General features: G+C 38.7%; 1 non-coding gene across 1 annotated transcript; it reads right to left on the bottom strand.

Moving 5' to 3' along the window:
• Positions 1-6,544: 6,544 nt before the first annotated feature.
• Positions 6,545-6,651, bottom strand: LOC113617746 (U6 spliceosomal RNA). The gene has a single exon (XR_003431756.1). It is a non-coding gene; the product is annotated as a U6 spliceosomal RNA (small nuclear RNA).
• Positions 6,652-22,377: the final 15,726 nt, after the last annotated feature.

Raw genomic sequence — 22,377 nt, forward strand, 5'->3', positions numbered from 1 at the left:
TCTTCAGTAACTGTTTTTCTGCTACTCTGCTCTGCCATTGTTCACAGACCTAACATTTCATGGACTTTTATGTCGATGACTCCTTAATACTATATGAAGTTACCCTGTATTCTTTACAGTGTGCTTTGTCCCACTGTTGTTAAATCCTGCAGAAGGTTACTGTTTATCACAAATCATTGAAGCCAAGGCCAATATATTGTGAACTCTCTCCTTGAACTTCCAGAAAATCTGCATGAGTGTAAAGTTAAAACAAAAAAGAAACATGACCAGTCTGAAAATGACTGCAAAACCCTCAAAGCTTCTGGCTCTTGGCCAGAATTTATTGTATAGGAAACCTCAAATTTCCCCCTGTTTTTCCTTGCCTTTCCTGGGTTTCAGATTGCAGGACCGTTATAATGTCACCACACAGAGCTCATGGCAGGTTAGTTAGATGAAGCTACTTAAATCCTGACAATTTCACTTTACACTTAACAGCTTCAATCTTAGATCCTTCTCTTCCCACACTTCACTTCCTCCTTCCTGTTTTCCTACAATTCCTCCCCTACCAACACATTCCCCTTAGGGAGACCAAGAAGGAAAAACAAACAAACAAACAAACCCTGACCTGTAAGAAACAACGTCTTAGGGTTTTCTCACTAATCTACATTGAAGGGAAAAAAGAAATCCAACGGAACACCTTCTCCATTCTTTTAAATCCTCCACTACTACTGGGATCGGACTGATTTTCAACTGAAAAGTCTTCACAGAATACTCAGAAACTCTGTGAACAGGAGTAGGAGAATTTTGATATATTAAGAACAAATGTTAACAGTCAAGCCATTCCAAGATTGTTCTGCTCTCTTTCTCCAGGAGAATTTCAGTTGAGCTGTCTTTAAAAGACACAGTTGGATGTGTAACATTTCTGACCCTTGACCTCTTGGGTTTGGGGTGTTTTTAAGGAGGGGAGCAGTGCTAAGGCTTTTATAGTCACTTTCCAGAATGAGCCTCTTCTTTAACCATAAAGGGGTACCTCCTGCAGCTAACGGAAAAAACTAATCTTTGGAAAACAAACACCTTGGAAAGAAAAGCTTTAATGCCTGTAATTAATTCATGTTGTTTGTTGTAATCTGAGCGGGAGCTAACTGAACACTGTATGTGTGTGTGTGTGTGTGTGTGTGTGTGTGTGTGTGTCTACAAGAGAAGGATTGGGTAGAACGTAGCCCCCTCCTTTTTTAAGAGGAGTTAAAATGAATTATAGGAAGAATTTTTACACTCCCAAAAAAGATTAATTTCGGAAACATGTCTTTTGACACATTGTTCATAATTAAAGTAATTCTTCATTTTCTCTATTTTCTTTAAGTAAAAACTTGTGGCTTTATTTGACCTTCCATCAGTTAACTCTCTCAAAAGAAAATAACCTTGAGCCCCATAAACACACACTTAATTCTCTACTGACGGAGAAAAGAGAAGCAATGACTGTCCCTCCACTGCAGGAATCCAGCATTATTGCAGCTCCAAAGTCTGTTGCCCTGTGTGCACCAACCTCCAGTTTCCTGCTCTCACTGACAGAGGGTTTGACTTTGAAGTGCTCTTCCACATTTCACCAATGCCCACGGCCATATAATTCTATCAGAACCACGCTGTTAGAAACGTTTGCACCAGAACAGTCTTAACAAATATGTCTTGAACTCCTTCATGCTAGGAACTGAGGGCATGATAGTGAGCAAAATAAACATGATTGTTTCTTTCATGGGGCTTATAAACTGGTGGGGAAGAGGGAAATTAACCAAGTAATCCAAATAACGATGAGTAGTAAAAATGCATTACAAAGAAAACCACCAAGTGCTATGAGAGTGCCTCATCAGGGGAACTGATTGATCTATATCTATCTATCTATCTATCTATTTACATGGCAATGAGGTGTTGGGGGGAGTTTGTCAGATCTGAAAAGTCCTTCCTGAAGAAATGTGTGAACTAAGATCCAAAGGATGACTGGTATGTTCCTACAATGGGATTCAATATAGCAAATAAAAATAAATGAGCAAAAACAACATGTATCAGAATGGATGGCCCTCTAAATCATATTGCTTGGGGAAAAAAAAATCTCTCCTTGAGTGTGGGTGGGTCAGATGTAATCAGATGAGCCGTATTAATAGAGGTTCTAGAAGACAGGGAGACACATCAGAGAGATTTTCCTGGTGGATTCGAAAACACAAACTGTGGCTGTGGAGAGGCCACATGTCAGGCAAGTGCAGGTGGCCTCTGGAAGCTGAGTGTGATCCCCGACCACAGGCCAGCAAGAAAACAGGGACTTTACAACCACAAGGAACGGAATTCTGCCAACAACTGGTGAGCTTGGGAGAGGACCCGAGCCTCCGATGAGCTCACAGCCCCAGGTGACTCTTGATTTCAGTCTTGTAAGGCCCCGAACAGAGCATCCAGTTACATTTTGCCAAAATTCCTGACCCGCAGAAACTGAGATGATAACTTGGTGTTGTAGTAAGCCTCTAAGTTTGTGGTGATTTGTTACGCAGTGAAAGAAAACAAGTACAGCTACTGAAATAAATGTTAGGCAAATGCACAGAATCACAAGATGAGGGGCAAGAAGGGGCACAGAGGCCAAGACAGCCTCACATTGTAGAATGAGACGGCGAGGTCTGCATGGCTGATGTGAATTGCCCGAGGATGAGCATCTAGTTAGTGACACGGGCTCACTAGAGTCCAGGAAGAAGACTGAGGACAGGATAACACGTGAGCAAGATATTGTAGAGGGGAAGGGAAGAAGAATAAGGTAGTGATTCTAGATTATTCTACCTTAGTGTCCAAGTTAAATATACAAAGAGGTAAGTGGAGTGATAAAGCAGATCTGCTTTCCAGGACCACGTCGCCACTTAGTTGTTATATGGTCTTAGATAGTTTGTTTCAACTTTATACATTTCAGTTTCCTCATCTCTAAAATAACGTAGAGCCTGACATAGACAAAACACTTGTTATTGTTAGCTGTTAATATCACTATTGCTACCAACGTCATCACCATTAACACTGTTACTATTATTTATTTTTATCATCTGAAGTATAACCTTAAGAACAGAGCTTAACCTTAAGTACATCCTAAGGAAATGGGATAGTGCATATAACTAAACACTCCCTCTGCTTTATTAATGCCCTGTGAATGGGTTAAGCATTTTAGAAAAATTTCACTAATGTTTTTAATCTATCAGAGATTACATATATTTATTCAGATAATTCAATCAGAAATCCTCAATTTTACCTTCTGACCATGACTTTCTGTGTTTCCTTCCAGCTCACCTATTGTGTTAGTCAGGAATCTCCAGGGAAACCAAATAGACAGAACCTGGATACATAGATAGATAGATAGATAGATAGATAGATAGATAGACAGATAGATAGGTATAAGAGAGAGAGAGAGAGATTTTATGGAACTGGCTCATGCAATTATGGAGACTGGCTAGTCTCAAATCTTCAGGGTAGGCTGGCAGATTTGAGACCCAGGGCAGAGCTGATGTTGCAATTCAAGTCCAAAGGCCTCCAACTGCTTGGATGAGGCCGACAGACATTACAGAGGGCAATCTGCTTTACTCAAATCTGCTTTTCTTAAATTTACCAATTTAAATGTTAATGTCATCCAAAAACACTCTCACAGAAACATCTAGAATAACATTTGACCAAATATCTGGGTATCATGGGCCAGTCAAATGGACACATAAAATTAACAATCAAACCTCCTCTGTATGCCCACTCCATCTATCGTTTGACCTTGTCAAGAAGCCCAATCCATTGATCCTACCACTTTCAAACTCTCATCACCCCCCTTTTGTCCACCCTTCACTCCTTGCTCAGATTAATCACTCACTGTAAAAATCCTGAACTCCTTTATCTCTTTCATTGTTTAAATTCCATAACCTACCTACTTGGTGCCAGATCAACATGTTCTGCTGACTTTTCATCAGCAACACTGAATGCAAGAAAATAGTGAAACAATTTCTTCAAGATTTCTGTGGGAAAATAATTTTGAATCAAGAATGCAAACTAATGCTAAGACCTATAAGTCATGAAGTTTACCACCCACAGAATTTCTCAGAAAGAATTTCTAGAGGATAGGTTACAGCAAAATAAAAAAATGAGTCTAAGAAAAACTATGAGTTAAAAAAATAATAAGTGAGCAAGGAAAACTATAGAACTTATAGTTAAATGTAAATAGTATTTGATTACTTTAAAAAAGAATAATTGGCAATTAAAATTCCAGATATTCTCAAGAAAGAAGTGAGAAGAAGAAAGGAAATATTGTGGGGATTTACGTGTTTGTATAGACTATACTTATTAATTCACTCTAGCTGTTGTTCAACAAACATGCTTCTAAATAGTATCCTTGTATCTTTTATTCTAAGGGAAACATAATAACTGAAGTGGAGAAATTTATAGCAATTATGTTTAGATAATTCAAGCCAAAACAAAATCAAAAATCTTTTTGGCTTTGCATTTTCTGAATACCTCAAATCAAAGGTAACTTTGGATTTCTCTTTACTTTCTTTCAATTATCCCCACAGAATGTTCTCAGTTTCCCACATCATTTGGCAAAGACAAAGACTTTACATTTTAAGCATATTTATAACAAGATGCTGTGGCTTTGGTTCAAATTTAACTGTACCCTCTGGCCTGCACTGCTTTGCATTTCAATCCTCACCCACCACACCCTTGCCAATTTAATTTCAAATTATTTTTAATTGAGACTGAACACTTTACAAATTTGGGGTGTTGTGAATATAATTTATGGGGACCGGCTGGAGAGCCAAAACTTTGATCAGATTGTAAATGTTAATGGAAATACCTAGATGTAAATGATTGATAGCTTAATTTGACCCATCTAATTGATTGTTTTTCACAGAAATACCTCTACTTCTTGAAGTTCTGAGACTGTCATCCTTCATTTCCAGAAAAGGAGAAAAATGTGTTAAATAGCACTTACCTTCTTTGAATGGTGTGTTTTCTGTGATTTCTATTATTAATTGTAAAAACTCAATTTCTGACCTCCCTATTACATTGTTAGTTTTATCAACTAATTACTGATGTGTTTTTATAATAATATCTGAAAGCAATTTTTAAAGTTGTGTTTAAATTGTGTCGGGTTTTGTCATGAGATTTCTCATATGACTGTTAGAAAATGACTTAGAAAAATAATTGATCAGCTTAGCGTCTCTCTTCACGTACAGCTGTTTCTAAACCCCGTGGCTGAATCCAGAGATCAAAGATTACAATCATTCTGGTTTTCAGATTGGATGGGTACTGAAAGGAAGAGCAGTGCTTTTGTGAATATCCAGCCATTCTACAAGTGCTGCCTCTGACTTCTGATTCTGAAATGAGAGTCAAGGGAACATTTTGGCCTGGGGCAGGACAGGGGAGAAGAAAGAGACAATCCTTACCCCTCCCACCACTGCCTCGCCCTGTGCCCATGCCCTTGTTTCTGCTGAGAACTCGCTCTTTTTGACAGCTGCTCACACTTGAATCTTGAAGACTAAAGCTAAAGGATTCTGCTGGGCATTCCAGAACAGATCATTATTTGCCTTTATGTCCTATAAGAAAGTCCCTTTCAGCAAGATATCTCTTGCTGACGATCAGGCTATTGTATATGGTAGTGAAAAAACATTGCCTTAGGAGTCAGAATCCTAGGTATTAGTCTCAGACCTCCTATGGCTAATCTAATCCCTGAGCTACTTTTTAAAAGCCTAGACCAGCAATAGACATTTTTAATGCTACACATGTAATTTATGGGTACTAGAAGGAGACAGCCAAAACTCCCCTTTCGTCTAATTTTTTAATATTAATGAAAAAAGGCTAGAATTAAATTATTTACTTGACACTACTTGGTTCACTCTCATAGGCCTAATTATCTCCTCAATTCCTCTTCTCAGCTTCACTTGCTGTGGTGCTCTCAGCTGTCTGCACAGGGTAGCCTGTTTCTACTCCTGGGCCCAGAAAACTCAATCACAGAGCCAGGGAGAACCACCTGCTTTCATTCATTAGATGTACTATAATTTAAAGTATTGTGAAATGAAGAAAGCTAAACCTATGTTCTACTGTAATTAAAAGAAAAAAATTAAAATCTAATGGAGATATTTTGAGTGTTTTGTGTTATTGTACTAATACAGCATCTCTCTAAAGTTGACCATTAATACCCAGGAAAAAAATGAGGAAATAATTATTGTTATTACTTATTAGGTGAGATCTCAACTTAGGATCACAGACATGGTTACTGCGTTAGATCATCATATTTTGATTAATCTCTCTCGCCAACCAGACTCTAAGCCCCTGGATGGCAGTTCCATCCCAGTGTGTACCAACCACAGTCTGATGACATATGAACCATCATAGAAGATTTTGAAAACATTGAAAATATTCTTTAGTGATAATAAAGGGCAAGAAATGAAAAACTTTTATAAAAATTAAAATAAATAAACTCAAGTGGCATGTAGAAATTAAGACTGCATTTTTTTTTTTTAAGTTTGGGTGATATGTATGTAATGATCAGTGGGACCGCTTTTTTTTTTTTAATATGGAATGCTTCACAAATTTGTATGCCATTCTTGCACAGTGGCCATGCTAATCATCTTTGTTTCCTTCCAATTTTAGTATATGTGCTGCCAAAGTGAGCACAGTGGGACCTTTATTTCAACTCAGTGCCTGGCACAGAATGGGCCATCAGTACATGCAGTTTTAATTAATGAAGATGGTTGATACACTGATACTCACTTGGCATAAGGCATAGTATATTCTCATCACCCTATAAAATATAAGTCAACTAGCAAACTTCTCTTGATTTTAGTTTTATTTTTGGTCACAATATGTTATAGGTAAACTGATCCTTTTTTAAAAAAAAATATGAATCACAAGGTAAATAATAGAATGGAAAGACTTGTACCAATTTCCAAACCCTATTGAAGGAGGAAGGGTTCATAGGCAGAACCAGTGCTGGCTCACAGCAGACATCTTCCAGGGACCCCTTTATTTTCCCTTTACCTCCTCTCTTTTCTCCTCCCTCTTGTGTGACAAGCCTAGTAATTGAGGACATTTCTATGTATAAAAAGAAGCTAATCATTTTGGGAATCAAAATATCTTTAAAACTGCAAGATGAGCAGATCTGAGCTTTGCTAAGTCCGTCCACAGGTCAGCCACTAAATACTGGCCACAAACTTACAGCCAGATGAGAAATGCAGGCTAGAAGGGACAATTTAGGGGACTGGGAAGGTAAGTCAAGGACTTTTGCTCTAACCAGTAGAGGGATGGGGTGGGGGGTGAATCGATTTGAAGCAACCCTTGTCTGGGATTGTGGAAATGGGCAAGACAGTCATGTTTAGGGGAAATTTCACTTGGCATCTGGCCATGGTTATTTTGGGCCCCATCATGCTAGGCTTTTCAATCAGAATGAGTCACTTTCCTGCAGAATTTAATATCTGTAAAGCAATCATAACTGCTTGTCTGGTGGATATACACTAGAGGAAGATGGGCCAAGCTACTTAAGTATCTAACAAATACTTCTGTCACTTTTACTTCCCTCACAGTTTGAGTCTGCAGGTTTCTACCTGCCTACATTTATGATAACAGTGAAAAATAGCTCAGGTTCTTTAAAAAAAGAATAGAGCGGCCTGAATGTAATACTGACTTCATCTGAATACTTGTCTTCAACCATTTAGCCCCCTTTGGTGATCTTTCCTCCGAGTGAAATAGTTGACAGCAAAGAAAGGCCTCCAGTTTCAACATGTTCACCTGTTCACTTTTGTCTTTGAGTCTGAGGTTTGCCCTGACACAACGAGCAAACACATAGAGGTTCAGAGACTAAGAGATATTCTTAGGAAGAGACAAGTATGAAAACTGCTATTTATTTTAAAAGGGCAGGTTGAGGTTGTGTGTCTTCTGTGTTTGGGAGACACACGTCAATCCTGCATGCAGAAGAAGCATGATTCTGTAGAATTAGGGTTTCACAAAGCGAATGAAAATACTGTCATTTCAAAGTTTGGCATTTTGATAACTAAAAGCTCTTTACTTAAGTAAATGAGTTTTTCTTTAAAAAATGAAATTAACCTGATAATGATTTCCGTATCTTTTTCGTTCATTTACATGTATAATGTGAAGAATTACCATCTATTTAGCTCTAGTGGGACTCAGGTCCTTTAGAGACCTTTACATACTGATTTTCTCTGCTCTGTTTCCTCTTCAAGTATTTATCAAAAGACACTGGCTTGTTAATTAATCTGCCTCTTTCTCCTCTATGCCTCAGAGTGTGATTCTTAAAGGAAGGTTCAATATCTCCTGCATTTGAATAACCTGCACAATTTATTCAATGCAGATTCCTGGGCCACATCTACTGAATCAGTTTTTCTGAGCTCAAGGCCCAGAATTTTGTATTTTAAATAAACTCATCAGGTGATACACACTAGAATTTCAAAATTCTTTCATATTGGGAAAACGTATCTTCCAAGGAGTGGCAGCTTTAATGTAAAAGTGGGGCATGGGCAGGGAACTCAGAGCTTTTTGGCCAAGGGGACACAATCACGCTTCAAGAAGTTTTATAAACTTGCACATTAAAAATGGACAGTTCTAATAGTATCTGGGGGGCACTTATCATACTGGTAACTTACTGGCAGGATTAATTGAACTGGGATAGATGCTTAACTTAGAAATACATACTTTTCCTTATGGGAAGTTTAAAAGTGACATAACATGACTTTATTGCATGAGCGCCCACAGAGACCTGCATTCTAGTGGACGTGCGTCACAGGAGGCGTTTCTGTCCCATTGCACCACGGAGAAGTAGGAGTCGGCAACGTCCTGATCCTATAACTATTACATACACAGTTACTTGCACGTGACAAGTAGCAGAACTTGATGATAACACTTCAGTAGCTTGATATGGCACTCTCTCAACTTTAGTTAATGACTTAATATATTTGTCATTAATGACTTAATATATTATCAAGTAAGTCTTTCAAAAATGTCTTCCAAAGCAGAAAATTTGAAATAGGTCACGCAGAGACACCTATCAGCACTGAGATGGACTACAGCTTGCCTCCTCTGTGCTTCCAGCAAGAGCAGTCCTTCCAGCCCCAGCTGCATGTTCTGGTCACTCAGAGCTTCCTAAAAACACCCAAGACTAAGGCTCACTCCAGAACTTCCGGTTTCATTACACTGTGGTGGAAGAACCAGAAAGGAATATCTTCAGTCCTGCAAGGCTGAAGAGAGGTATGTTTTGAGAAAAAAGGGCCGACATAAAATGTCTTAATAGCCAAACCACAACATTTAGCACATTCTGTTAGTGAAGACTGCAGGGTCTGAACATTAATAGTGAAAGTATAAACTCTCAACATTGAAGAGAATGGGAAGGGAGCCATCATCATCGGAACAGACATTTCAATACTTTCCTGGAAGGGCAAGGATGACTGAGATTTGTTGATGTGGAAGAGAGGAGGCTGAAGGCTGAAAGGGGAGGGAGAGCTGCAGGTCAGATGGAAACTCATCAGCTCTCACAGCACTAGAGAATGTGGCTCGTAGAATCACAGGGACAGTGGAGAGTAGGGGTGAAGCAGGGGGCACTGAATAGGGAGTGAATTGAAGTACAGAATATAGACTACCCTGCTGCAGCCTTCCCTTCCCCTGCACACAGCACTCCTGGAAGCTAGGCACACACTCCTTAAACAAACAAACCCACCAATGAAAAAAGGAGGAAGATCTTTTCTCATCGTATTGAATGAACAATCTAAGGAGAACCAGGACAGCCAGGAAGGGCACTGGAGCAAATGCCTCTGTTCTGTCATTTTAGAGTCCTCTGGTGTGAGAGCTGGCCAGTTGACTAGCCCCACTCACCCCAGAGAGACTGACTCTTCTGTGGCCTCGTGCTTAACTATAAATGAAAAACAAGGGACACTGAACATGAGAAAACCCTGCAACAAAAAAAGAGAAAGGTCAAAATTAACAAACAGGAAAACATGATCCTAGAGGAGATAGAGTTAATTCAGAAAAAAACCCCAAAACATTTCTAATTAATATAGAGAAATCAGAGAAGATTCTGCATCCATAAAACAAAACAGGATGCAATGAAAAAGAAAAATCAGAGACCAAAGACATCCCTAGATACTTAAAAATATGTTGTCTGAAGCTAAAAAATAGAAAAGCAAAAAAATGGAAGGGTTAAAAGAGAGTATTGAGTGAACTTTCTAGAATAAAAATCAAAAGGCTAAAAGAAAATATGAGAAAAAAGCTTTAAGATATATATTCACATATATAATTATTCAAAAGCTCAACAGCCTGTTCATAAGAATTTTAGAAAGAGAACAGAAAAGATAGAAGAGAGGAAACAAAAACAGAGATATCCTAGAGTAGAAGACAAAAGTCTTCAGACTAAATAAGTCCAGTGAATCCAGAAGTGCCTCACGTATTAGAGCCCAGATTAATTGTCATATTGTCATAGATTTTCAGAATATCATGGCAAAAGACTATCCTAGTAGTTTTCAAGGAGAAGAAACAGCATATCAACAAAAATAATAAGTTTAAGCTTGGCATTGGTTATCCAGTCAACCATTTTGAATGCTAGAAGGTAATGGAGCCTTCAAAGCTTTGAATGGAAATTATTTTCAACTTAGAATCCTAAAAGCAGTCAAATCAACTGTCCAAAGAAGGACACATTTTTAAAACCTTCAAAAATGTACATCCCCTGAAAGATACTATCCTATTTCTTAGGATATTACTTGAGAATATGCTATAGCACAATGAGACAGTAAACCAAGAAAGAGGAAAATGTGATATCTAGCAAACAGATGATCCAGTCATCTGTGAGAGGGCTGTGATGATCCATCCCAGAGAGAAATCAGAACAACTTGGAGCAGAATAATGGAAGGCTTGGGAAAAGGTATCAAAGGAAAAAAAGATTTAATACTACTCTCGAGATCCTAAAACAGTTTAAGAGACAGAAAAGGAAGGTAAAGTAAGGAAAAAAAAAAAGCACTTAGGAACTCTAAGAAAACAGACCAGATAAGAAACTAAGTATAATCCTAGCACACTACTTGGCATTGCCATGGATTCCGTTTGATTTCTTACTAGAACGTAAATAGTGGTTAATGACTTTCAACTTGAACAGACAACCTAAAGAGATAGTATTACACAGCTGTTACGAGCACCATCTCTAAATTTCTTACTGGCTATATGAATCTAGAAATTTTCTTGATTTCTATACTACCCAATTTCCTTTCTGTAAGATAGAAATAATAAGTTATCTATTTTATAGTCACGTGAGGCTTGAGTTAATTTACACAAAGCACTTGTAACAGTGCTGAACACATAGAAAGTCCTCAACAGGTGTTAGCCAAACAATAACAAACCATAAATTAAAAAAATAGAAGTATTTCTTGACACAGAACAAAATGAAATGTTATTAAATGTGACAATATACATGTATAAGTACAGATGGTTGAAAGTGGGGAAGAACAGTAGTGAAGCAGAGTCAAGAATACTGTTCGTAGTTGATAGAAACAAAAATAAACAACAAAGGCAAACTAAAAGAAAAATAAAATTTGGCAATATAATTATGTAAATGTGTTAAATCATAATGCATCATAGCAGGAAGCTAATAGCAGATTATGACTATAATGAACAAATGAAAAGCTAGCAGGTAAATTTATAATCTAGAGATACAGGAAGAAACAACAGAAGAACCAAAAAATAGATAAAAGTGTTTCTATTCAGGAATCAAGGAAGGTAAATATCTTTACCTTTCAATAGCCTAAAATTTTGTCTATTAAAACCAAAAACTCAATAAAACAAACAAGTAAAAAACGGAATGTGAAGGGGATTTGGGATGGATGGTGGGAGCAAAATATTTTTAACAAGAAGTAAAATTAATACTATGATATCTAGAATTCTTGGTAGGAATTTCAGGAAACTCCAGGAGTTTGGAAAATATGGAAATCGTAGGAAAAGAATGCCAGTTTCTGGACAAAATTTGATCAGTTTAAAATAGTCTAGGAATTGACCATAAAAGACCATAAAAGGTAATGCGTACTTTTACTGATGAGTCAAGCAAAAATCACAGTACATCTGAAAAACGAGTGAGGCTCAATGTCTGTTACTCTTTTTTTTCCCCCACCCCTTGAAATCATCAAGCATAGTTTGAGGAGGTGTTTGATTGCTGTCTTCAAGCTCTTTGGGTGTAGCTTTTGCCATCCAGTCCACGCTTCTCCTTCTGGTCTCTTTCTTTCCTGGCTGCTCTATGACTATTTCTGCATCATTAGATGTCCTTTCCTGTTTTCCCAAAGGATGAACATATTTGCAGTCAGTGCTGGAAACCTGAGATGAATCATGTGGACAGTCTTATTTTATTAAGAAAATGTGTAATACATACTAAAATAGCAAGGCTTGCTTTGTCAATTTCATCAATGTTTCTTAATCTGGACCTCATAGAACATGCATTTTTTTTGCTTTTTGATTTCCTTTATTCTTCGGTCAGTGTCTAGGACCTTAAAATTCATAATCTTAATTCAGTTGTTTGCCTAGGCTAGAGGTATCAATGATGAAATATTTCTATCTTCCAAAGCTGACCAGTGTTTCTCAGAATCTGGAAGAGAACCCACTCTGGCAGCTTTAGTCGGGTGCCTAGGAACCACAGTCTACACATTTATATATTCATGTCTCTCTTCTAAATGGTACAGAAATGTTCATATGAAATTTCTGGTTTTAATGAGAGGTAAGAATATAAAATAATATGACGTACTTTGGGAATTAATCTCAGCTGTGGCTTAAGGCTCCATTCTCATAAATTTATAGTTCCATTAGGTCTCCGCATCTTCCCTCTCTTTTCTTTCCATCACATATGATTTAGCTGTTCTTCATACTTAGAGTAAACATGTGACTTCAATAGAAGAAATTTAAAGGAGTATGGTAGGAACCGTTTTCTCCTGATGACTGTCCACTGCTAGCTTCAAGGCTGGAGTTCTTATGCAGGGGATGCATCTCCTATGGGGTCAGGAACAGAAAACTCACGTTGGAGGGAAGAGTCCCAGAGGCTACCACTAGCACCTTGAGAATGGAAGAAGGGCGGGGAAGATAATGTGGCTGAAGCTCAGGAGGGGAGAGAGTCCCAGGAGGTGAGGTCAGAGAGGTAAACAGGATATGAGCTAAGGGGGTAGGTTTCGCAGGGCCTTGGAGGTTCTGAGAGACTTTGAAGGATCTTTACTTTGGGAGAAATGGGAGAATATTGAAAAGTTTTAAGCAGAAGAATATGAGATTTTAGAGGATCACTCTGGCTGCCCTTTTGAGAGTAGACTATATGGAAGAAGAGTGAAGCAGGAAAGCCGAAAGAAGGATAAGGCTACGGCAACAAACAGTAGATGATGGTTGCTTAGACCAGGAAGGTGGTGATGAAGGACATGAGGAGTGATTGATTGGATTCTGGATCTATTGTGAAGATAGAATCAATGGAATATGCTGATCACTTGAATGTTGGGATATAAAAAAGAGAGAAGTCAGGGGTGGCTCCAAGATCATGGCCTGAACAACTGGAAGGATGGAGTCGCCATTTACTGAGCTGGACATGTATGTATTCAGGTAGATCAGGCTGGTGGAGGGAGATCAGGAGTTCAGTGTAAGAAATACCAAATTTGAGAAATCTGTCACAACTACAAATGGAAAGTTGATATGAATAATCAAGAAATAAACTTCTAACTTTTCTATATTTATTTTCCAAAATTGAGTTGACATAGACTAAATATCACAAGATAAATTTATAGCTTGATAATTTTTCATATAAAAATTCTATAGCAGATCTATTTTTTGTTGTTTTTATTGAATAACAATTATAAACATTTCTAAAAAGACCCCAATATAAAGCGTAATAGCAAAGCTTGAAGATTAAATCTTTTACCCTTGTTCCCCAAATTGACACCAATGAGCTTCAAAAGCCCGAGGGTCCTTTACTCTCAGATCATTCATTATTATAATGAAGCATATCATGTCATAATTCATCAGGCATTTTCACAAAGCATATTTTACACTTGACTTGCCCCTAAGCATTTAGATATTTATTCCTCCCTGTAGCCACCTGTAAAGTTGGACTAGATAATTCTTAGGAGTTTGATTTTACTCAGGTGTGCTGACAAGCACAAACAATAAGTCCTTGGGAAGTTTCCAGATTTCAGTTGTCCTTTGTGCAAGTTAAATGAACCGCACACACAAAGAAGGGTAGAGTTTAATTTATTCATCTTTCTCTTTACTGAAAATTTTGTAGCTAGTTTATGTGATTCAGAGGAGGCCGTATTAGCTCTCAGATCTAGGGCAAATCCACAGTGGAGTAGATATGAGTCTACTGGGAGAGACCCGGAAGGACCTGTGGCTTGAGAATTTTCCACGGCAGCTCTCACATGTCCTGGGTCCCTGCAGCTGTTCCTCCCCACCCCTATATCCCCTCGCAAATGACTGTATCCCCTAACTCATCTTCTCCACAGCTCTTGATATCAAAACTCCAGACTGTCCAAACACCCAGACTCCAAGATCAGTCCCTCTATTCCCACTTCTGAAAGTAGCATATGCTGACTGTCGTCCTACTCCTCAAGCCCCATAAAATTTTTTCCCATTTTCCCTCCCTGAATTACAATACTTCTTCGTAGCTTTTCATGCCTGGCATTTTCAAACAAAGGTTTATATTAACTGGTGCATGAAGCCACAGTTATCCTATGCCCTGTGGAATTCCGTTACTCCCATGTTAGGGCCTCTCCTCCTGGCAGAGTTCAATTGTTGGTCACAAGGAGAGAGACATGAAGGGACAGACTGGGAGACGTGTGTTCCAGGACAAAGGAAACGCATGCGTGACGAGGCTCTTCAATGTGGCTGTGAAGGAACAGTGAACAATTCCAGTTGCCCAATGCACAGAAAAATCGAAGGCAAATAAGTATGAAAAATAGACAAGGGGTAGATCTTATAGGGCCTCAAATGTCCAGTCCAAGAGTTTAGAATTTGAGAAGTGTAGGTAGTTGTTGAAAACTCCTCAGCTGAGTAGTAACATGATAACGAACATGGAAAACAACTAACACGGTATACTTTTGTAATTTACTAAGTTCTTTCCTATATGTGATCAGAGTTAATGATTGGTTTTTAGTCATGAATTTTCCTCTGACATCAAAATTTAATCTGGATCAAAGAAAGAGGAAATATTGGGAGCAAAAGACCTGTTAAACCCACTGCAATGACGTTTGGAATTTTAAGTCTGAGTGATGGGGTGGGAATAATGGGACTGAAATGATCAGAAGTGGAGGAAGGAGGACACTGAAGGCAGATGGCGATGATTCATTTTTCAGGACATATTCAATGTGAGGTGGTAAAAAGAAACACAGACAAGTTTTACGTGCCATTAGATCTATGGGACTCTATTTAATACACAAAGCTATAGATTCGGAAGTTATACAACTGCAACATTACGTGTGATGATCAAAGGAGATCAAGTAAAAAGAGAAATTCAAGGACAGAACTTTGATGGCAGGAGGAAGAAGAGAAACTGGAGAATATTATGCACTTTATGAAGATTGGTCCTTATCCTGATTGTTCAGGGCTGTAACCCAGCACCTAGTACTGTCGCTGGGACCGAGTAGGCTTTCAATAAGTGTCTGTAGATTGCGTGGCTGAAGTATTGCCAAATTGCCCTCTGGTGGAAAATGTCCCTCTGCCTATCAAGACAGACCCTTTCTGCAAGTATGCATTCAAAGATGGATTCTGGGAAAAGGGAAGCAAGAAGTGTATGCAGAGATAACTGGTTTGTTCAGTTTCCAACAGTGCATTTTGCTCTAAAGCCATCTAAATAAGAGCAAAAGGGGAAGAAAATGGGAAAAATATCTTGCTAGTGAGGCCAATGCTCAAAGCCAGGGTGGCTTTGGTTTCTTTTTGTTTGTGTTTTTAATGAGTAATCATTTGTTAAATTTATCCATTGACTGTCAAAAATTCCATCCTTTCTATTAATTTACAACCAGAGGAAATTCCTGGGAGATTTCTGAAGTTTTCCTTTGTCCAATATTTGGATGAGCCATGGGCTGCACAATGCTTACATAACCTTTAAAGTCAGGAGAAAATAAAAAGTAACTCAAATGGCAGTTTTATGAGACTTCTAAAGGGTGGTTTTCTGGATGACGCTTTGATTCTGCGATTGAAATCATAGTTTATTTTCAGCACTGGCTATGTGGAAAATTTGTTTTAGTTTCGGCATATCACACACAATGGAAGGAGTCTGAATGTGTTTCCTTTAACCCACTTCAAACTCCTTTGTGGATGCAGGATCAACCAATCAGCTGACAAATTCATGAAGTAAAAAGTTGAATTTAATCGGATAACTTATCTCACAATACAAAAAAGATCTTAATTATTGTTAAGTACACACAAATAAGCCTATTGTCCCCACATACTGCAAAGGGGGAAAATCTAATCTTGGGAGTGAATGTGAGCAGTGACAAATAAACATATGTCAGTTTACTCCAATAAGGAAAAGGAATAACCTTGTGTCCATACAGCTATACCACATATCTCAAATGGGCATATACTGTTTCCTTTCTGTGGATACCATGCACCCTTACTCCCTTTCTTTCTGGGGGACTTGTTCCTCCTCCTTCCTTCCCTCCCCATCTAATCCGTGGTTCCCATGGAAACCACCAAATTCTTACAAAGCAATACTGTTGATTAGTCCTTTGATTAGTCCAGGGGTGGGCACCTTCCCAGCTAAGCCATTCCGAACTCTTCCCTGAGCAATGTTAACCACCAAGAAGAGACTCAGTACCCCTCTCTGGTATATAGGAACCACACAGGGAAATGAAAAGCCATCAGTGGTTTCTTGCCCCATGGAGAAGACTTCCATGAAAGAGAATGAAGGCAACTCCCTGAGAAGAGCCAGGGTGAGTCATGGAGAGGGAAAGGGGGAGAGAGAGAATGAGAATGAGAGAGACCTTGCAAAATCCAGATGGAGGTTTCCTGTTCACTTAAGACCCAGATGCATTTGTATCCTTTCTGTTTCTTCAGTCTTTAGTCTCCATGAACCAATAAATCCCCTTTCCTATTATGGTTGTCTGGCTTAGTTCAAGTTGATTTTCTGTTAGTTGCAACCAAAAAACAAAAACAAAAAACAGACCTTCCTAGCCCTCCAAAACAAGACAAAAATAAAAACTAATATAATTGATGTTGTATAGCTGTGCCTGATTGAGTTAGGTTCAATAATTGTAACTTCATGTAGACTTCTGAAAGCCAAATTGACTTTAGCTCCGAAGAGTCCATGAGACTTAAGAGTGTAGAAGTCACAAAATCAGGATGAGCTGAGAACAATCTAAGAAGTTGACAAAGGCTGGTGTTCCCCTGTCAGAGGGTGCATAACAAATACCCATTTAAAGGAGTAGAGGTGAACAACTCAGCTCTAGATTATTCTTTCAAAGTAGGCTTATATTTGACTCATGTAAAGAATAAATGAACTGAAAACTGATATTCTCCACAGCTTTGAGCCAATCAGCCTTCCTAAGTTGCTTCCTAAACTAAAAAGAGAATAGGATCTCTTCTGGGAGAGGTGAAGGGCAAGCAGAACTACCCTGGTCTGGAAAAGATACAGACATTACAAGGCCAATTCCCAGCCTGACCCAAGCTATGCTCCTTTGATATGACTGGACTTGAAAATTGTGCACCTCCCAAATGGAGAGGAATTCTCCCCAATTATCAATCTGCAGGGAGTTCCTTGGGGATTTTACACACTCTTTATCTGCTTTACAGAGGAAAACAAAAGATACCAAAAAAAAAAAAAAAAAAAAAAAAAAAACCTTCAAGATTCAAGTAAAAGCAAGAATGGAAGTGGGGAAGCAAATTTTAGCTGCAAATCACCAAACCCATAATTTTACACTCTATACAAGCATCTAAATAAACAAAATCATGCAGTATAAACACTGCTGATAAAGGACTAGCACACAGTGTTTAATAGCCCTAGGGGAAATAAAAAGACAGCGTAAGTACTTTTTTTCACAAAAGACACATTCTCTATAGTTTCAGAAAAATTATTATTTTTAAAGAAACTAAGTGATGCCTCTCTAATTTCCCATTTAAAATAAGTATCATATACAAGAACATGAATTTAGGGAGATAACGATGTTTATGAATCAAGAGTGCCTGTAATTCGCAGTAAAGAGTTTAGTTTGAGTAACTTTCTAAAACTTTAAAGTATGATATAGTCAGTAAGTATAGTGTACACTTACTCAATGTTACACAGAAAACTAATACTGTGTCCAACACTAAACGTGAGAATGGATTTCCCTGCAGAGCCCCAAATTTATTAATGCTCAAAGTGAATGTATTTAATAGTCCACAAGAATGTCTTGATGAACACAGAAGTAGAGCAAATGCTTGAATAATCTTGAGGAAGTATTGATATTTTACTCAGGCTATGGTGAAGAAGAAGATATTTTTATGCTAAAATAGACTACGCATTCGTAATGATTGGGATATCTTTGTCAGATTCAGTGTCTTCTTCCTTTGAAAGACGTTGAATCAATGCAAAAATTCTGCATCTTGGTCTTCCCATTTCTGTAATGCAGGGAGACCACCTACCTTCTCTTTCTTTCTTTAGACTGGGAAGAATACAGCTGATGAAATTCGAATTCTTGTTCACATCAATCATATATGTTAAGATATCCCTAATCTCCTTAAACACATGCTTATAGACTATATCTTTTAGTCTGGGTGATCTCTAAATTACTTAATCACATAACAAGGTATAGCTAATTCCTCTGAAGTGGCTAATTACTCTGCAGCTTGTGGGCTGCCTGAGGCCGATCATACTCCAATACACATGAGGCACCAAGAAGTTTGTGGGAAAGAGCTCATCCCAAAGCAATGAGCAGATGGAGAGGAGCCAGTGAGCTGACACTGGAAGGGAGGGATGATTCTGGACACAATCTGTCACCTAGATTATGCCCTGGCCCAGCTCCTATGGACTCATGGCCAAGTTTATGGAGGATAAAATTTGAATGTAAAAGTAAAAGTTACTTTTACTTAACAAGTAAAAGTTAAGAAGCTATTTTTTCTTACATCTCTCTGGGACGTTAAGAGTGCAAGGCATCTGGCCCATAGACACCAAGAGTGGCACTGGTGGTGGTGACAACATTGCTGGCAATGAAAGCAGCAACATTAGTGGAAGTGGAGTTTGCTGCAGCTGTGGCTGTTTGTCACGACTTTACAGTGGGCAGAGTTACATTTGGTGTAGATGTAGTGACGTCTTTTTCTGCAGGCAGGAACAGTTTCTGTTTGGGAGGCAGTGGCAGCAGCAGAAGCAGCTGCAATGGTGTTTTTGGCAGGCGGCACAGCTGCTACTCTTGGCATCGGCTGCAGTTAGGGTCTTCATCACAAGGAGTCACGACAAAAGAGGGACAGAATTCAAATATGCCACAGTAGTCCAGAGGCTTATTTCTGCTAGCACATGGGAGAAACCCTCCGGGAAATGCAAGCTCCATTGGTGAAAAATACAGTTCCTTCTGAGCACAAAACGATGGACTCTGACAAATGCTATTTGGCTACTGGTATTGATGTCTTTTCCCCAGGCTGGTATGATTGGGGAAATCTAGATCACATACCATACTCCCCACCAGCTATGCCTTTCTGGCTGGAATCACTCACTGCTGTATTTGGGTGGTAAAGGCCAAGAAATCTTTGCTGCCAACATGTGCGACTTTGAGCTGCATTCGTGGTGCTCTATCAGTTCAATGGCCAATGTCAAGACCTGTATTTGTGGCCGTATAAGTGTTGACCCCTTTAGTGAGCATGAATAAAAATCTAAAATTTTCCCATACTAATCAGGCCCTTCCACTCTGAAGGCCTGTCATACGCATGATGTCTTTCAGAGAAAAGCAGCTGCAGGGGGATTCCCTGGGCATGGAGACTCATGCTTTCTGCCAGGTGACCCTGCCCTGGTCACAGTTAACTGGGCCAGGGACTGATGCCTGATACAAAAGCAGTCCGTTTAGAAGCTACTACAAAAGCTTTTTAGTAAGGATGGTGACAGGCTGAACTAATCAGATTCTCCCTCTGGGTGAATTTGAACGCCAGATATCCAGAGAGACTTGGCAGTGTAGAGTAGCGTGGGTTGAGGAAGACAGAGAAAGGAGGCAATAGGGAGATGCCATGTACCAGGAGCAAGAAGGTGCTCACAAGCAAAGAGGATAAGAGTAGAGAGCACTGGGCTTCCCTGGTGGCGCAGTGGTTGAGAGTCCGCCTGCCAACACAGGGGACACGGGTTTATGCCCCGGTCTGGGAAGATCCCACATGCCACGGAGCGGCTGGGCCCGTGAGCCATGGCCGCTGGGCCTGCGCGTCCGGAGCCTGTGCTCCACAACGGGAGAGGCCATAACAATGAGAGGCCCGCGCACCATAAAAAAAAAAAAAAAAAAATAGAGAGCGCTGGTCTGAAGTGGTGAAGTTGTCTCAGAAGAAGTGAAAGCAGAGATAACTTGAGACCTATTAGAAGGACATATGAGAGTAGGAAGCATTATATTCTGAGGCCATTTTAGAACCTGTTCTGGCTCCTTGAGGCCTGAATGGGTAGCTGCTATTAGTAAACATTCAAACAATTTATTAGTTGAGTAAAAATGAATAAAACCATGGTAAAATCAAGAGAGAAATCAAAGTATTTGAGAGGCAGATCATTTAATAAACAAATGAATTCTCAGAAAATTCATGCTTTTGTTTGCTTGCTTTGCTTATGCAGCAAAATATTCATAGGTAGGACAGCTAACGCACACTTCAAAATACGTCATATATGCCGATATAAAACTTTTTTTTTTCCCCCTGTTATTCTTGCTTCAGTGGGCATCCTTATATTTAACCTCCATGTCAAGGTTCTCTGTTCCTTGTAACCTGAAAGAGCTTAAAGAGTCCTCATTTTCCCATATATCTTTAAAATAAAATCCCATAACCTGAGTACTTTGAGTGGGTCTCTGATCATCGCAACCTACAAGAACATAAGATAAAGGAGAAGAGGAAGGGGAACGGGTGAAACGTTTGTGTTGCCACCTAGTTACTGTGTGTATAGATACATTTGAATAAATTTTCTGAAGTTACAAAGAGCAAGCCGCAGGAAAAACTAAATTAGCCTTCAAGAGACCACTTCCCACTTTGTAATGTGAAGTTTCTTCCTCCTCTTTTCCCCAGCAACAGTTTATAACCAACGATTCCTGTTAAGAGAGCTGCAGTCGACTTATGTGCCAATAAAGTGTTAATTGATCAGGACAATGCACTCACTCCTTTCAAACCTTCCCAGGGGGGAAAAACAGTGTAAAAGTAGAATGAACCACCAACTGTATTCACAAATTCTAATCTATCATGAGGACAAATGTTAAGCATTAAAGGTCAAGATAGTTTCTGGTGATGCTCACAGAAGCAAAATGCTTATAGCCTATAATAGAGTTGCACTGAAAGACTAGGACTTTATTGTCTTTTCTCTTAGCTGCTAAAAATGCTATTTCTGTAAAGTCAAAGTTTAATTCAATTCTTAGCCAAATGATTCTAAATGAACAATAAACAAGTAAGAGTCATCACTAAAATCCTGAGGGCGGGGGGATGGGGGGCAAGAGTAATTTAGTGGGTCTTTGACCTGGTATATATTGAATCATATTATAAAGCTACAGTAATGAAAACTGTGTGGTTTTGGTGTAGACCTACAATCTGAAATATTCTTGCATAATCGCACCAAAATGATCCTACAAAAGTGATCCTACTTTTTTTCTTTTATTTCCAAGAAATTTGTACCAAAGACATGTTTTACCCTTATTCTATCTCTAACCCTTACACCAAAAATGGAGAACTTTTACTTTACTCAGTGCTACACTGTTGGGATTTTAAAAATTACATATGCATTAATTTTACAGTCATATCAATTCAATAAAATATTTCAAAAGCCTGTTATAAGTAAGCCAGCCTCCCCAAATATATTAATCCTATTCTTCTAACCACATTTATAAATTTCATATAATTCACATATATCATTGAGGCATTGTATAAATGTTAGTGTTAGGTCTGAGTCCCCCTCCGCCCCTTCTCATACCTACTCTCTTGTATCTACTTTATGTTGATTTAGATAGATTTAGAATAAGGAGAAAGTCTACAAAAAGAGGTGTATATCTTTTAGATCTTCAAATAAGTGCCATTAGTAAACAGTTCAATAACTTATCAATTGAGTGTACATGAATAAGACCATAGTAAATAGAGAAATGAAAGTATTGAAAGGCAAACCATTTAATATACAAATAAATTCTCAGAAAATGTACAAACTTTTTGCTTACTTTGCTTACGTGACGAAGTAGTCATGGGTAGGACAGATAACCCACACTTTAAATA

This window comes from Aethalodelphis obliquidens, unplaced genomic scaffold (assembly GCF_003676395.1).
Source record: "Aethalodelphis obliquidens isolate GAN/ISIS:26980383/991018 unplaced genomic scaffold, ASM367639v1 scaffold4, whole genome shotgun sequence".
Lineage (NCBI taxonomy): Eukaryota > Metazoa > Chordata > Mammalia > Artiodactyla > Delphinidae > Aethalodelphis > Aethalodelphis obliquidens.